Below are 12,652 nucleotides of genomic sequence, written 5' to 3'. Positions count from 1 at the left end.
CCAGCATGTTGACTGTGTCTCTTGATTGAATCATTTCCCTCTGTGCTTAATCTCATGTTATTTTCCTCATCATGGCCACTAACTATGCAAAATCCACTGCTAATATTGCCAATAAGAGGCCACATTGAGTGACTGACCTGGAAACAAAATTAAAAGTGATAAAGGACTATGAAGATGGAAAATCAGTGATGGTTATTACCCACCAGTCAGTCATGTTCATTCCATCATAGCTACGATCTTGAAGAACAAAAACAAAGTGATGGAAGCTATTGAAGGTTCTGCTCCGCTAAAGGCAATGAGACTAACAAAAATTTGAGAAGATCCTGTATCAGATATGGAGAAACTTTGTATGTGTGTGTGTGTGTGTGTGTGTGTGTGTGTGTGTGGTACTGGGGAGTGAATACAGGTCCTTCTCACTGAGCTACATCCTCAAGCTTTTTGCATTTTTAAATTTTGAGACAGGGTCTCACTAAGCTGCTCAGGCTGGGCTTGAATTTGCAATCTCCATGCCTGCAATGCACAGAGTGCTGGGATTACAGGTGTGCATCACCACACCCAGCCAGACGTGGAGAAACTTCTAACAACCTGGAGTGAAAATCAGACATAGTTTATACCTTTCTGCATTGTGACAATCAGAATTGGGTCCTTAGGTGTACACCAAAATGTGATGTTGAAAGAAAAGGCTGCACCCGACTAAGATGTTCTATGTACTTCTAGTTTTCATTGGTTTAAATGATTTAAGAATCATTATCATTCATCATACGAAAGTGAATAATGAGTCTGTGAGTGCTGATGAAAAGTTTTGGAAACTCTAGATAAACTTATTCTGGAGGAAAACACTTACCAGAAAAAATCTGCAATGAGGATAAAACTGGCACAACAGACAAAATCACCTAAGAGTGCAGTTCTCAGAATACATCCCTATCTCTAAGTGATGCATGAACATGTGTACATGCAAACATAAGAATCATCTATTGGCAAACTTGTGGTTGTTTATTTTTTTTAAATAGCATCATGATATCCTTAATGAAATGTGAAAAATATCACCATGTTAACTGATGTAAATATAACACATTTTAAAAATGGTTAAATCTTCTTTCTTTCTTTTTTTTTTTTTGCATTCTAATCCTAGGTTTATTCAATACAATTCCTTTACATAACAAAGAACAAGCACAACCTTATCTAAAATGCTACAAAGTTACAAAACTCAAATTTTATAGCACTGACTGTACAATAAAAGCCAAAAAAGCAATGTACATGTTGCCAAAGTAACCTGCAAGACCACCATGAATGGCAGGGGAAATGGGGGGGCTCCATGGTGACCTGCAAAGCTGGTTCTCAAATTGCTCACCAACATTTGAGTCAAGAAGACAAATGGGGTGCATGTATAGGTGAGAACATAGAAAGACAGAACCATTATGACAACTAACACAGGGCATGGGGGTCTTTCTAGGTGTTTGATCCTAGAGGCTGGAAGAGGACTGAAGCAGGGATCAAAGGGCCAGGTCTAATGAGAATGGTGAATTGGTCCCCAAGGTATGATCAGATCGCCAGACTGCCCCCAAGTCATCTGGAAAGGCCGGGGCATCTGCCACCTGGAGGCTTGCTTGTTCCTACAGGCTCTGCCATTGAACAGACTCATGAGATGTGAATGGTGAGCTTCCTAGACAGAAAACTGCAGGGTGCATTTATGGGCACAGCCCTGAAACAAGAGCACTTCTGTAGCCAGAACCCGCCTGAAGAACGTGTCTCCATTGCTGCCTTTGAAGTCTGCCTGAGTGAGGGATCCTCTTCTGCTGCTCATTATGCTAGAGAAGTGACAAAACTGAGCTGATTGGGACATAAGTTACAAGAGTGAGCTTTGGTAGTCTTGCTTATCGGGAGGAATTGGAGCTAGACCGGCTCCTATGGCGGTGGCGGCCAGGAGAAGGGGATCGCCTGCGCACAGGGGAGCTGCGTCTTGGAAGCGTGACCTTCTCCTCATCCGTGGGGGTGACCTGCGCCACATGGGAGGTGGTGGTAGCATTCTCCTGGGAGGGCTGAATCGTCGGGGTGGGGCCTAGGCCGAGGGCCAGCACAGCAGTAGCAGTTATCTCCTGACCATCGATTTGTCCTCCATCCATGTGCTTCAGCGCTTTCTCTGCTTCGTCTGGATTCTCAAACTCCACATATGCATAGCCTTTGGATAGATGAGGATGCATCCTTTCTACAGGCATGTCAATCATTTTAATCTTCCCAGAGGTGGAAAATATCTCCATGATGTGATCCTTAGTCACATTCCTGGTAAGCCGCCCGATGTGCACTTTGGTGGGTTTAGGGGAAGGGCTTCGCCTTTTCCTCTCCTTTTCATCTCTTTTAGGTGGTTTGGATTTGGAGCGGGAGCGCCTCCTGTTGTCGTGTCTGCGCCGTGAAGGGCTCGGAGAGCCAGAGGAGCTGCTGGAACTGGAGCTGCGGGAGGTACTGGAGCTTCCAGAACGGCTGGATGATGAAGAGGAACTGGAGCCACTGCTTGAGCCTGTGCTGGTGCTAGAGCCTGAACTGGAAGTTGAGCTGGACCGAGACCTGGTGCTGCTGCTTCCACTGGAAGCACTGCGCCTCTTCTGGGTCTTATCCCTGCCGCGGTCCTTCTCATTAGATTCCTTGGTGGCCCCTTTGTCTTTAGAGCGATCCTTAGACTTCTCATCAGAGCGGTCCTTGCGTTTGGTAGGAGAAGGAGCCCTAGTGCTGGACTTTTTATTATTTTCTTTGACTCCTAGCAAGCGCTTCTTTTTCGCTCCTGATAAATCCATTCTCCCCTTCTGCGGTGTTCAAAGCAGCAATGGCGGCCTCACGTATCTGAAATCTCACTTCTAACTTGAGTCTGAGAAACGATCCCTAATAGATTGCAATTTACACCAAAGAGCAGCATCTTCCCGCCGCCGCTGCCGCCACCACCTCCTCCCGCTCGCCTCAGCCTCCATAAATCTTATTTCTTAACTTGGCAATGCGGTACCATCATATATTTGGAGGGTTCCCATTAATAAGGCCAATGTTTGGCACAATATAAATAATACTCTGTGTTGGTGCATTTGAATTCTATGGAATGTACTCCCAGATATGGTTTTTCTGATCCAAGTGGATGTGTAAAGTGTACAATTTAGATACAGTGCATTTATCCTACTTTAGTGACATTCTTCAGATTTACAGAATGCATACAGTGGTATAAGCCAGACCACAGTCAAGATACAGACAGATTCATGAACTCAAAATTTCCCTGGTGCTCTTTTTATAGTTTCCTTTGACTCAGCTTCTACCCTTGCAACCACTCATATTATAGTTTTGTCAGACATTAGGCTTTCGAGTTTGGCTTCTTTCACTCAGCAGAAGATTTATCCTTATGGCAAACATCAGAATCTTTCTCCTTCTTATTGCTGAGTAGCATCTCACTATGCTGATGATAGTGTGTCCATTCCTATTTCAATAATTGTGTCTATTTTTTTGGCAATTATCAACAAGGCTGCTATAAACTGTAAAAGTACTTATGTGGCATACATTTTTATTTCTTCTGACTATATTTCTAGAAATAGAATTGCTTGGATGTGTGGGAAGTATATATTTAACTTTTTAAGAAACTGCTGAGAAAGGAATTAAGATGTCACAAAATTCTTTAGCAGGGAGGAGAGATATGAGACTCTAGCTACCTAGGTCAGTCAGATCTAGCACTGCATGTTTATGCTGACTCCTTGACACCATAAAGGTAATAAATAAACCCAGTGTGAGCCTCTTCCTGTGTATCACAATTCTTACCTGTAATGTATAACTAAAGAGACCACCAATCAGTGCTGTGTCCCATTTTTGTTGACCAATACAATTGTAATAACTGGTTTACTGTATCCTCCTCCTAGTTCTTTTTTTTCTCTCTCTCTTTTCTTCAATCTACACGAACCCAGTCTTCTTGGATACTATTTCTGGATTGCTTATTCTGGGAAACTATAAAGCACATTTACCCGCCCCCCCATATTGGCTCAAAATCACTTTTTCTTCTCTGTGTGCCTCAATTTGCCTTTTAGGTTGACACCTGCTCAGACTCCAACTGGCTGGGAGAAAGGCTCAGAACTAGGCTAGGGGGGATGTCCTCACTCTCCCCACACTTTTTCTATAAACAGGATGGGTGGCTCCATCTTCCATCTCCCTGGGTGGAGGCAACATGATGCCTGGCCAGCTGCAGAGCCAAGGTAAAGAAAGGCAGTCTTTCTGCAGGCTCTGGGCCTCATGGACCCTTTGACAAGCACCAGAAAACTCCCTGCATGTTTGATCTTTGTGTGCACACAGCTCAAGAGCCTCCCTCTCTGTCTAGGAGCACAGTGCCATCTTGGAGAAGCTGGGTGAAGACACCTCGGGCTTGTCTAGGTGAGGTGGCCAGTGGTCTGGATTCAGCTGTGTAAATCTGGATTTGCTTTTTCTTTCCTAGAGATTTGTTTTTCTTGTTTCTTTCTCCTCCAAATCCCTCAAAAGAGCAGCAAGGAGAAGCAATTTCCAGACACCAAGGACACAGACATGACCATAAAGGGAAACCAAGTGTCAGAGAGCTTTTAGCCAGTAGGCTGCTCATGTGAATGGCACAAGCCAGAACCTTGGGCCAGCCTACATACGCTGTGGTTTCTGTTATTCGAGGGGCTCTCCACATCTGGGCTGGAGCAGTGTCTTCATGAGCCCCTCAGGTCTCTGCATTTGTCTTGAGCCAGGGCCTGGAAAATGTCAGGTTGTAGCAGATCACATGTAAACAACTGGCTTTTCCTGTACTGAGGAAGGTTTTCCACTCACCTCCCTCCAGGTTTCTGGGGCTACTGTCTGTATTTATGTCCAGGCTCTGTGAGCAGAGTACTCTGCCTGGGGAGGCTTAATTTGGGGGCTCTGGAGCTATGGTTAACTGTTGCCTGCAAAAGGAGGGACTGAAGAGGAAGTGGGGAGCCCCACCTGAACTCTTTCTAACATCACGCTCTTCAAGAGAGGCAGCCAGAATCTGTCTCCTGGGGTCGAACAGTGCTAGGGAAGGGCCAGTGCTATACACACAGTGGGTGATTCCCTTATGGTGTGATTTGAGAGGAGTAAAAACCCAAACACATCTGCTTTCCTTCACATTACTCCAAATTCTACCCAGGTGTGGCTCAGATAAAATAATAATAGTAATAATAATTCTGATGTTTCTTGTTTTCATTGTGCTTTCCACCTTTCCTAAGCTTCTTTAATCTGTGTGTCTGTTTCCCAGGTGGTAGAATTATTTTCACTATTTCACAAATGGGGCCATCAGAAGGAAGTAAGGTCTGGCTGGGGGTCAGGTGGCCTGGCTGCTGTCCTCTTTCTGTCATTGTCACTGTTGAAGCAAACATGACTTCTCTGAGCTTGATTTCCTGATTTGAACATGACTTTGCAATTTATAAAGTTATTTTCATGTACACAAGACATATGTCAAATAAAAGCAGCTCTTTATGTATGGGTAGGGAATGGTCTCAAGATAAAAAGTTAGGAACAGAGAGCAACATGTGGAATATGGGCATAATCTGCTGCTGTTTGAATTTTTTAAAGGCTATATGTTGACACATATACTGGATTGTATTTGTGCCTTCACTATCACTGGGTGGATACACAGGATATTGGCAGGGGTGGGGTAGGAGGTGGGGGTGTTCAATTGACTTCTCTAAGTATTCTTTTGTTCCTTTTAATTTCATACCATGTATTTACATTATATTTTATGAATTTAAACAAAATTTAAAGATAAAAATCTAGCTTATGAGAGTATTGGTGGTCTTAAGTGATACAATGTAAATGATGTGAGATTGTTGTCAGAGAGAGGTATCTTGGAGAGCATTATCTAAACCATTAGATGTAATAACATCATGTGTTGGGAAAATTATGGGCTCAGGAACTGAATACACATGAGTTAAAATTTGGCCTCAGACTTTTTCATCTAAAAACTTGGCTGGTGGTGGTGTGGGATAACAGCTATTATGAGTTAAAGGAGATAAAATAGAAATGCATGAAACACCAGGCATGAAGCATGTTATGTCCTTCTTCCTTCTCATGCCCATTGCTAACAGGGCTCTGGGGAAGTGAAATTATTTTGTGTCTAGGGGAACTCCTGAGTTTCAGGGAGACCTCTGAACAATACTATTCCATAGAAACATAATGTGAGCCACAGACATAGCTGTTTTCGAGCAGCCACATGAAAAAAGTAAAAAGGAACAGGTGAAATTAATTTTAATACTGTATTTAATTAACCCAACATATAAAAATATTACCTTATGAAGTCAACATAAAATTATTCCGAGTTATTATATATTTATTTTCATAATATGTCTTTGAAATATGGTATTTTATATTTATAGCACTTTCAATTTAAATTAGCCCTGGTTCTGGTGATAAACAGCCCCTGGTGCTAAAGCTGCTGCACTGGGGGAAGCCATAGTCTCTCTGCCAGGGATGATACAGCGGGAGGCCCCAGATAACCCAGCGGCTTGGTGCTAGACCTAAAGAGGAAGGGAGGGGCTGAAGACTTCGTTTTGCATAGTTCAGGTTATGACTAGATAAGAACAGAACATCCTTGAGTAAATGAACAGGGGGCTGCACAAGCACAGAACATCCTTGAATAAATAAGAGGGGCTGCTCACCCTACGAGTCTATCCCACCTTCCCTTGCCCAAAGAAGGTCAAGTGCTGCCCCACTGCTGTGGAGTGGGCAGGGATCTGCATGGGATGCCAGGGCAGGGCCCAGGGAAGGGCCTGAGGTATCTCTTCTGCTGTCCTCTTTCCTTCCCTCCTGCCTACTCTTTTTCTTCTCTTCCTTCCTCCTCTTCTTTTTCTCTTCCCTCCTCCTCCTTTTTCTTTGTACTGGGAGATTAAACTCAGGACTCTCTACCACTTAGCTACATCCCCAGCAATTTTTATTTTGAGACAAGGTTTTGCTAAATTTCCCAGACTAGCTTTGAACCACAATCCTCCTGCCTCAGCCTCCATAGTAGCTGGCATTATAGGTGTGTGCCACCATGCGTGGCATCCCGCTTGGTCTTCTGGTGGAGCTGCATCTGCCTGACCCTGACAAGTTGGTGCTCCTCTGGGTTTACTCTGAGCCTTCTTCATGCCATTTAATTTCCCCGAGCCATTACTCTCCTTTCCTGGGTCCAGAACCCTCTGTAGGCTCAGACCCTATCCCTGAGAGCTCCTTGAAGTCAAGCCTAACATAATCTAGTCTAGTGTCTTCTTCACATCTCCACTTGAATCTCTCACTTTCCTACCCCCACTTGCTCCCTCTCCTATGTGCTCCTCTTTCGGTTGCTCAGGTCAGAAACTTGGGCACGTGTATGACTCCTTTCCTTCATGTTCACTTCCAAATCATCACCAAACCTTGCCGATTCCATCTCCTAAATATCTATGACCAGTTCTCACCTAAATTGCCAGGACAGCACCTTGCATCTTTCCCCCAAATCTAGTTTTGCTCACACCTGATATGTTCTCTATTTTGCAGTCAGCACAGCTTTCTAAAGTTTAAATTCTATCCTGTAGCTTTATGGCCTAAACGTGTGCCCCTTTCACAACTGCCCCTGGATGAAGTCCAGGGTCCATGTGTGTCCTCTGATACTCTGTAGTCTCGTCTCTGTCTACTTCTGCTCCTGCCCTGTAGTGGGCTGACTTGTGCCCGTTCCCTATTCACATCCACCTATAATTGCAGAAAGTAGACTGGCAACTGGGCCTCTGCAGATATGGGTGGGTGGGTAAAGATGGGGAAGGCTGCAGCAGATCAGGGCCAACTTGGCCCAGTTGGAAGTGTTCCCTGGGCAGGGATGGGGATGAGGGTGCCAAGGTTTCTAGAAAGAAGGAACATTCCCCTTGGACCCACCACCCAGTCCAAGTCCAGTTTCCTCTTCCTGCTCCCTACCTGCACCCTGTCCTCACCTAGCCTCAGTAGGCTCCAGGTCTCATTGGCCACCGTGCCTTGGTTCCTGTCTCCTGCTTGCCTGTCTTTCCCTCCCACCATGGGAGACCTGGACAAATCTTATCTCCTGATCCAAACTGCAGGTGGCCCCAGTCGATCTCCAAGGAGGGTGAACTCCCCTGCAGGAGCAGGTGCCTTTCAGTGTGACACCTTACCCCACTGTCAGCCAGATTCTGATTGCTCCCTCCATAAGCATCTATCTCTTGTGTTATTTTCTGCCTGGAGCACTAGGGCAGAGTCCTATAGCACAGAGAGCATGGGCTCTGAGGCTCCCACACCTGCATATAAATTGTCACTTATTATCAGCGGAACTTCTAGCAAATGACTAACCAGAGCTTCCTCGTCCATAAAATGGGAACAATAATATCTTCCTTGAAGGGCTACTGTGGAGATAAAGTGAAATAATCTGTTTAATGTTCTTGGCACACAGTAGTGATCAATAAATCCATGTTGATTAACCAAGCAATTGTATAAGCGTTGCCATAATTATAAGATGATCAGGAAGCACTTTTTCCTCTTTTAATACAATAAATCCATGTTGATTAACCAAGCAATTGTATAAGCGTTGCCATAATTATAAGATGATCAGGAAGCACTTTTTCCTCTTTTAATACAATAAACCCATGAGTTTTTAGTAGTCTCGTTTTCCAGAATGCAAACAAAGTTCAGATAAATTATGGATTACTCAAGCCTGAACCAGTGGCTGCCTAGAGACCTCTTCCCCTGGACTCCTCAGCTTTCTCTACTTCTTGGCTTCTTGGGCAGATGTGAGAGCCTTGGGGATAGCTGTACTATTGGACTCTGCTCTGACAGACCTCAACCTTGGGCTGCTTGGTGGCATATGTGGCTGCTGGCAGATGGGAATGGGCCTGCTGGTTCAGCTGCAGGCTGTGGTCATTCGCAAAGGTTCTGCCCGCATCATGTTTTGATGTTTTCCCCTGTGTTACTGGACATGTCCACTCTTGGCTGCAACTCTGCCTTTTCCTGCTGGTCCTCTCCATGCTAGCGCCAGAGCACAGTGTGGCCTGGAACATAATGTTTTCTGTAACTGCTGATCTCTTAAGGGTGAAGGTGGAGATGAGGAGAGGCAGACTGGTGCAGGTGGGAGGCACAAATGATGGTGCTTGGAGCTTTCTGGAAAGAAACTAAAGCAAAAGTAAACTCCTGTGTTTCTGCTCAGGCTGACCCCAGGCCATATTGATGAGAGGCCGCTGGAGGATCCCACTGTGTGAAAGGTCACTGTGGGGCCCCTTGAGGGGAGAAAGGCCTGGTGCTGAGTGCTCTGCACACTCCAGGGTGCAGCTAAGACCTGGCTTCCTGGGCCAAAGGCAGGGAGCTCTGGAATTTAGGGGCACTTTTCCAAGGTTTCCTAAACTGGCTCCCTAGATTCTGGTCATAGCTGCAGAAATGATCTCATACAGAGTTCTTCTTTTCCCTCTTCAATTTGTATTCAGAATGGAGACTGCTTGGTTTAATACCCCCCTGCCTCCCCATTGCCAACCTCTCTTTGCCTCCCCCTGCCTTGGCTGTGTCACAAAGGGCAGAGGTGGCAGGTGCAAAGGGGGCACCCCAGCCTGGGTGGGGGCCTCTTGACAACTGAGCTTGCAGAGAGCTCTGGCCCAGCCCCGGGAGGCGGAGAGAAGCTCCTGAGTGCTCCACACTGCTTTGCAGGTCACCAGCCTGAGGCTGTAGCCCCAGGATCAACCCTCTTTGGGGAGACACCTTGGCTGGAAGCTGTGAAGAGTGGGAGCTAAAGCAGGAGGAAAGCAGCCCACTTGGGCTTGAGAGAGAACTGATGAGGGAACGGAGTTGCAAGTGGTGAGAAGGATCAAGAAATCTCCAGGGGTCTCTAGCACCAGGCTGGTGCGCCCTTCCTCCAGCAATGTCACGTTTTCTTCCTCCTTCCTCCTCTCCTTGGGCAGCAGGGCTGGTATCCTGGGGAGGGTGTGCCTCTGGGGCTCCACAGGTGGCTGCTGGGTTTATGCTTTAATTTGTATCTTGGGAGCTGCTGTACAGAGATACACTCCAAATGAGACCCAGCCTCCAACCTCTCACTGCACGTGTTCAGAATGGTCAGCAGAGCCCCACATGCAAGTGCAGGTGACGGCACAGCTATTCACACCAGTGACTACTGTTAGAAGCGAAAGGAAAGCTAGTTAACACTAGTTGGAGTAAAAAAAATTTGTTGAGCCTCTGTCTCTGTCTCCATCTCTCCCTTGCGCTCTCTCTCTCTCTCTCTCTCTCTCTCTCTCTCTCTCTCTGGTACTGGGGCTCAAACCCAGAGGCACTTTACTACTGAGCTACATCCCCTACCGTTTTAATTTTTTCTTAAGACAGGGTCTCACTGGCCTTGAACTTGCAATCATCCTGCCTCAGCCTTCTGAGGTGAGTAGCTGTGTTCCAGGCAGGTGCTACCACATCCACTATTGAGGTTTATGTTTGTTTGTTTGTTGGGGTTTTATTTGTGTTGTTACTGTTTTGTTTTTTGGTTGGAAAGAAGAATGGAGTGTGTGTATTTGGGCAGGTCTTGAGGTTATCCTTCACAGGCTCACCTGGAGTCATGGAGAGGACAAGTATCAATGAAGATGTTGGAAGTGGGAACAGGAATCCCAAACCTATGGAATGTGGCAGTACAGGGCACCTCCTGATGCCCAGGTCAGCAGCTGGTTTTACTGGGAAGGCAACAAGAAGACTCTTCTGAAGGATCCTGGTGTACCCTAACGGAGACAGAGGGGCAGAAATCTCTACCTGGAGCCTATATTCCAAGCCATTTGCAGAATGCTTTTCAGTTCCTAAAACACTTTTTCCTTTGTTCTGTTAGGTCATCTTGGGTCTGCGGTAGCCTATTGAGGCCAGGGACAGCTTGTAGGAGGCTTGCAGTTGCTTACACACTCAACTGGGGAACTAGCCCAGATCTCCGTAACTAATCAGCTCCTGCTTTGATAACTGTGGCATGTGAAGCCAGGGTTTGTTTTCTTTCTTTCTTTCTTTCTTTCTTTCTTTCTTTCTTTCTTTCTTTCTTTCTTTCTTTCTTTCTTTCTTTCTTTCTTTCTTTCTTTCTTTCTTTTGGTACTGGGGATGGCCCCAGAAGCCAGGGTTTTAAAATGAGTTTTCACTGGTCATTGGAGAGATGCAAATGAAAACAGCGCTGAGATTCCACCTTGCTCCAGAAAGAATGGCTATCAAGAAATCAACCAATAACAAATGCTGGCAGGGCTGTGGGGAAAGAGAAACACTGTTCCACTGTTGGTGGGAGTGTAGACTGGTGCAACCACTGTGGAAATCAGTATGGAGATACCTCAAAGAACTAGGATTAGAGGTCCCATTTGACCCAGCTAATCCCTTACTGGGTATCTTCTCAAAAGAATTAAAAGAATCATACTACAGCGATATATGTGTACCCATGTTTATAGCAGCACAGCTTGTAATAGCTAAAACTTGGAAACAGCCCAAGTGCTCATCAACTGGAGACCTGATAAAGAAAATGTGGTGTTTAAAAAAAATAAAATTTGTTTTTTATTTTAATAATTTAAACACACATCATTTTTTAAAATGGGAAAGGGAAGGGAATTCAAAAAATAAAAGAAACAAGCTGTGGTATGTATATGTAACCACTCCCCAAGATAATTGTGAACTGCATAAACTGCAAACATATACTAGTAAAATAAAAAAAAATTTAAAAATAATGTGAGATGTTGGCTGGGAAGGAGGAGGGTAGAGAAGGGCCAACTTTCCATAGGAAATCTTTGTGGATGGAGTTGCTGCATGAGGCCACACTTTCCCCACCACTGAGAGAACATAAGGACGGATGGCAAGCCAGGCTCTTGGGTAGTGGGAGAGATGACTCCTTTGTCCCCAGGGAGAGCTGCATTAAATAAGAGGGATGGAGGATCCCAAAGGTTTGAGTGTTCTCCATGTGTGTCCTATGACACCATCAATTTAGAGGAATTATTAGCCAATGTGGCACCGAGGAAGAGGAGCAGTGAGGCTTGCTTCCTTAGTAAGGAGAATGCTTTTTTGGGGGCCATCAGCTGTCAGCGAAGACAGGCACATTGGCAATTACACAGGATGTTTTTAATAAAGTAAACAATCCCTCTTTACACAAACACTCAAGCCATCCAAAGCTGGGGCTTCTAATTGTCTCCCTGGCTTGAACCCAAGGCAGCAGTTCAAACTTAGTCTTTTCTTGGATTAATCTAGAATAACTTTCTCCATATCCCCTCCTACCTGCCCTCTTCAAACTCTAGAATCTAGAGACATTACATGAATGACATTTAGGGTTGCATAATTCTTTATGATGGGAATTGTAACACTCCGATCTCTCTGTAATCATTGTCAAATATCCCCTTAGGGTTAAAATTGCCACCACTTGAGTCCTACTGACCTATATGTAGAAACTCAAAGCCTTTAAAACCATGTATCATACTTTCAAACTAATGGCCTGATTCTGATTCAAGATCAAATTAGAAATGAGAAAATAGCAACAAGATCTAAAAAATGGTGTGTATTGTGTGACATGTTGAGATCAGTTCTGCTGTAAATTGATTCTATGGCCTTGGGCAGGTAGATGTCTTTCTTGAAACTTATATTTGCTTAGCAAAAGCATAGCAAAGTAACAGGCTTCTCTTAACTACAGGTGTGTACTCAAGATAAGGGCAATAAAATGGCAGCCAATTCTGGGAGT

At 45.0% G+C, this 12,652-nt stretch overlaps 1 pseudogene; it reads right to left on the bottom strand.

The window, feature by feature from the left end:
- Positions 1–1,233: 1,233 nt before the first annotated feature.
- On the bottom strand, positions 1,234–2,896 carry LOC101721030 (RNA-binding protein with serine-rich domain 1 pseudogene; annotated as a pseudogene).
- Positions 2,897–12,652: the final 9,756 nt, after the last annotated feature.

This window comes from Heterocephalus glaber, unplaced genomic scaffold (assembly GCF_053883595.1).
Source record: "Heterocephalus glaber isolate CG9 unplaced genomic scaffold, H.glaber_assembly_v1.0 deba00000331, whole genome shotgun sequence".
NCBI lineage: Eukaryota > Metazoa > Chordata > Mammalia > Rodentia > Bathyergidae > Heterocephalus > Heterocephalus glaber.
Note: the sequence above shows the minus strand (reverse complement) of the source record. Positions and strands in the feature narration are given on the sequence as shown.